Source organism: Eschscholzia californica, unplaced genomic scaffold (genome assembly GCF_041429995.1).
Source record: "Eschscholzia californica isolate CP2 unplaced genomic scaffold, dmEscCali1.0.p SCAF_1, whole genome shotgun sequence".
In the NCBI taxonomy this organism is placed as follows: domain Eukaryota; kingdom Viridiplantae; phylum Streptophyta; class Magnoliopsida; order Ranunculales; family Papaveraceae; genus Eschscholzia; species Eschscholzia californica.
In genome coordinates, this window is record NW_028238198.1 from 12509732 (window position 1) to 12515103 (window position 5372).

Here is a 5372-nt window from a genome sequence, read left to right on the forward strand (position 1 = left end):
AGGTATAATATTCTGCCCTTGAAATTCGGCACCAAGGGTAGTTGTATTCTTATGATCTTGATAAAATGGTTTTAAAAAAATTGAAGCACATCTTTGATCATTGTAAAAAGTTGTAGCTTCAATTTGGTCGTAATAAAATCCAACTCTCTTACTTGGGTTTGTTATACTCATACCTATTGAGAAATTGTAATGGAGCATATTATCAACAGTGAGATTGAATTGAGTAAGCATAACATCAGTAACATTGAACTTCACTTCCGATGGACGAAGAACGGTAAATAACTGTAATCAAAATAAACTTTGGTGTGGTATGTGCTATGTGGTATGTGCTTTGGTGTTATGCTGAGACGGTAGTGGAGGTGGTCTGACTCCAGTGGCGGTGGTGGTCTGACTTAGATGGAACATCCAAATCACAGATTATCGTGCGCTTGTACTTAATCTTAATACGACTAACTTTGAGCCTAACCCCAAGGTACATTTTAATATCAATGTTGTATCCCCCATCTCTTTTTCGATTATTAAATTCTCTAAGTGAAGAAGGTATAATATTCTGCCCTTGAAATTCGGCACCAAGGGTAGTTGTATTCTTATGATCTTGATAAAATGGTTTTAAAAAAATTGAAGCACATCTTTGATCATTGTAAAAAGTTGTAGCTTCAATTTGATCATAATAAAATCCAACTCTCTTACTTGGGCTTGTTATACTCATACCTATTGAGAAATTGTAATGGAGCATATTATCATCAGTGAGATTGAATTGAGTAAGCATAACATCAGTAACATTGAACTTCACTTCCGATGGACGAAGAACGGTAAATAACTGTAATCAAAATAAACTTTGGTGTGGTATGTGCTATGTGGTATGTGCTTTGGTGTTATGCTGAGACGGTAGTGGAGGTGGTCTGACTCCAGTGGCGGTGGTGGTCTGACTTAGATGGAACATCCAAATCACAGATTATCGTGCGCTTGTACTTAATCTTAATACGACTAACTTTGAGCCTAACCCCAAGGTACATTTTAATATCAATGTTGTATCCCCCATCTCTTTTTCGATTATTAAATTCTCTAAGTGAAGAAGGTATAATATTCTGCCCTTGAAATTCGGCACCAAGGGTAGTTGTATTCTTATGATCTTGATAAAATGGTTTTAAAAAAATTGAAGCACATCTTTGATCATTGTAAAAAGTTGTAGCTTCAATTTGATCATAATAAAATCCAACTCTCTTACTTGGGCTTGTTATACTCATACCTATTGAGAAATTGTAATGGAGCATATTATCATCAGTGAGATTGAATTGAGTAAGCATAACATCAGTAACATTGAACTTCACTTCCGATGGACGAAGAACGGTAAATAACTGTAATCAAAATAAACTTTGGTGTGGTATGTGCTATGTGGTATGTGCTTTGGTGTTATGCTGAGACGGTAGTGGAGGTGGTCTGACTCCAGTGGCGGTGGTGGTCTGACTTAGATGGAACATCCAAATCACAGATTATCGTGCGCTTGTACTTAATCTTAATACGACTAACTTTGAGCCTAACCCCAAGGTACATTTTAATATCAATGTTGTATCCCCCATCTCTTTTTCGATTATTAAATTCTCTAAGTGAAGAAGGTATAATATTCTGCCCTTGAAATTCGGCACCAAGGGTAGTTGTATTCTTATGATCTTGATAAAATGGTTTTAAAAAAATTGAAGCACATCTTTGATCATTGTAAAAAGTTGTAGCTTCAATTTGATCATAATAAAATCCAACTCTCTTACCTGGGTTTGTTATACTCATACCTATTGAGAAATTGTAATGGAGCAAATTATCATCAGTGAGATTGAATTGAGTAAGCATAACATCAGTAACATTGAACTTCACTTCCGATGGACGAAGAACGGTAAATAACTGTAATCAAAATAAATTTTGGTGTGGTATGTGCTATGTGGTATGTGCTTTGGTGTTATGCTGAGACGGTAGTGGAGGTGGTCTGACTCCAGTGGCGGTGGTGGTCTGACTTAGATGGAACATCCAAATCACAGATTATCGTGCGCTTGTACTTAATCTTAATACGACTAACTTTGAGCCTAACCCCAAGGTACATTTTAATATCAATGTTGTATCCCCCATCTCTTTTTCGATTATTAAATTCTCTAAGTGAAGAAGGTATAATATTCTGCCCTTGAAATTCGGCACCAAGGGTAGTTGTATTCTTATGATCTTGATAAAATGGTTTTAAAAAATTTGAAGCACATCTTTGATCATTGTAAAAAGTTGTAGCTTCAATTTGATCATAATAAAATCCAACTCTCTTACTTGGGTTTGTTATACTCATACCTATTGAGAAATTGTAATGGAGCATATTATCATCAGTGAGATTGAATTGAGTAAGCATAACATCAGTAACATTGAACTTCACTTCCGATGGACGAAGAACGGTAAATAACTGTAATCAAAATAAACTTTGGTGTGGTATGTGCTATGTGGTATGTGCTTTGGTGTTATGCTGAGACGGTAGTGGAGGTGGTCTGACTCCAGTGGCGGTGGTGGTCTGACTTAGATGGAACATCCAAATCACAGATTATCGTGCGCTTGTACTTAATCTTAATACGACTAACTTTGAGCCTAACCCCAAGGTACATTTTAATATCAATGTTGTATCCCCCATCTCTTTTTCGATTATTAAATTCTCTAAGTGAAGAAGGTATAATATTCTGCCCTTGAAATTCGGCACCAAGGGAGAGAGAGGTAAGCAAGAGCTAGAAGATGTCAATAATGGGGATGGGGGAGATCTTCACAGAAGTTGGAACAAGACTGGCAACCTATATGGTTTATTACACTATGTTGGAAAAATTCATCCCTAAACGTCTTCGCGACATCATTGAATCATATGTTCGAAAAATTTTGGGTTTTAGAAATAATGATATTAAAATAACCATCAATGAATTTACAGAAGATTTTAGCGGAAAAAGAAACGAAGCTTATGTAACAATTGAAGCCTACCTTAGTACTAAATCTCCGAAAGACGCTACAAGATTTAGAGCTCAAGTAGGGGAGAACAAGAAACTTGCTCTTACCATGGATGACTATGAAGATATTGAAGATGAGTTTGAAGGAGTTAAATTGCATTGGACTGTATGCAGAACTAGTAAAGAAACTTCTTCTTCTACCGAGTCAGACGACAAACGATGTTTAGAACTGTACTTTGATGAGAAATACCGCGATAAAATCATAGATTCATATTTGAATGAAGTTATGGAAAAAGGTAAGGAACTTTTAATTAGAAATAGACAAAGAAAGTTATATTGTAATGGTCACGATCCAGCGTATACCTATTTGAGGATTCTGTTTTGGAATCATGTAATTTTGGATCATCCTGCTACGTTTGATAATCTAGCAATGGATCCAATCAAGAAGAAGCTAATTATCGACGACCTTACCGCTTTTAGCAAAGGAAAAGATTATTATACTAAAGTTGGTAAGGCTTGGAAACGTGGGTATCTCTTATATGGTCCTCCTGGAACAGGGAAATCTACTATGGTTGCTTCCATTGCTAATTTCTTGAACTATGATATTTATGATCTCGAATTAACTTCAGTCAAAGATAATAATGAACTTCGAAAACATTTACTTGAAACATCCAATAAGTCTGTTATAGTTATTGAAGATATTGATTGTACTATTAGTCTTACTAATGATCGTAACAAAAAGCTCAAAAAAGATGATAAATATGAGAAAGAAAGATCTTCGACAGGAGTGACATTATCTAGGCTTTTGAATTTCATCGATGGGTTATGGTCGACTTGTGGTAGTGAAGGAGTTATCGTCTTTACAACTAATCATATTGAAAGACTTGATCCTGCTCTTATTCGAAGAGGTAGAATGGATATGCATATTGAATTGTCATACTGTTGTTTCGAAGGGTTTAAGGTATTGGCAAAGAACTATTTGAATATTGATTCTCATATTTTGTTCGACGATATTAAGTGTTTGATTAGCGAGACTGAAATAACTCCTGCTGATGTTGCTGAGAGTTTGATGCCTAAAAACATTGATGAAGATCAGACTGAAACTTGTTTGAAGACTTTAATTCAAGTTCTTGAGAAAAAGAAAGAAGAACAAGCAATACTAAAGGCGGAGAAAGAAAAGAAAGAAAGAGAAAAGAAAGAAAAGAAAGAAAAGAAAGAGAAGAAAGAAAAGAAAGAAAAGAAAGAAAAAGAAGATGGTGGAGCAACGGAGGAGAGCGGCTGTCCGACAAAGAAAAAAGAAACAGGGGAGGAAGAGGGAGTCGAAAACGAGGATAGTAGCGAGAATTCAAGCCACTCAGATTAGAGTTTGAAAAGGTTACAAAACTACATTCAAGAAGGTGTTTGTTTTTCATTACTTAGAGTATATACCCTATAACTGCTAGATTTATATTTTCGTAAATGCAATAAATTTTGTTTTGGTTGTTTAATTGAAATACTACATAACTTTATTTGTAGAACGAAGGATGATTAAAATTGTATATTCCAAACAATAAGAACACTCGATAAATAAAAGCAAGGATGATTAAATTACATATACGGAAATATATATTTAGAATACGGTAATATATATTAGCCCATCTACTACTGGCTCTCTTTCGTCTTCAGAACCAGAGGGAGCATTCTTCTAAACCACCTTGTTTGAACTGTATGCCGGGTACACGGAGCTTCTTAGCTTCTTTCTCACCTTTCTTCTCTTCTGCCTTTTAAGTGGTATAGGAGCATTGTCTATGGAGATTCTCAAATGCTTAAGGGAGCATCTAAAGGCGCCTCCCAAAATTGCTATACGCGCTTCCCAAAAGTGTGACCGTAGTCAGAGCCCGACAACTGTAGGCCCCTTCCTTCGAACTAGTTCCATCTCTCTATAACTAGAGTTTTGTTTTTGGGTCTGTATACGATCTTGAGGTACGGCATCTAGAGTTTTGAAGAGAATTTCTTTGGTTTTGAAGAGGATTTCTATCGTTATTGATGCTTTGAAGAGGATCTCTAGGGTTTTTATGCTTCCAAAGTAGAAGAATGAAGAAGAAAAAAGAAGAGGTTTTTGATCATTGCGCCTTGTTGATTGAAGAAGTAAAATGAAGAAGAACGAAGAAGAAAAATGAAAGGAGAGTGTGCCGGACGTGCGAAGAGTAGTTAGTGGACATGAGGAGTGGCCCCTATTTGACTCACACATGGACAGTTTCCCGCACTTGATTCAACTTGCCTGTTGTCATTAAGGAAAATAATTTACGAAATCTTTATTACATATCTCTATTTTGCAACAACTTTTTTTTTTTGAAAATTGACCACAAAAGTCATTACAAAGACATTGATACATCAGTAAGATGTGATAAGCACGACAGCTGCCGAATTAAACTT

At 35.8% G+C, this 5372-nt stretch overlaps 1 pseudogene; it reads left to right on the forward strand.

The window, feature by feature from the left end:
• Window positions 1-2766: 2766 nt before the first annotated feature.
• On the forward strand, window positions 2767-4320 carry LOC147564206 (AAA-ATPase At3g28540 pseudogene; annotated as a pseudogene).
• The last annotated feature ends 1052 nt before the right edge of the window (window positions 4321-5372 follow it).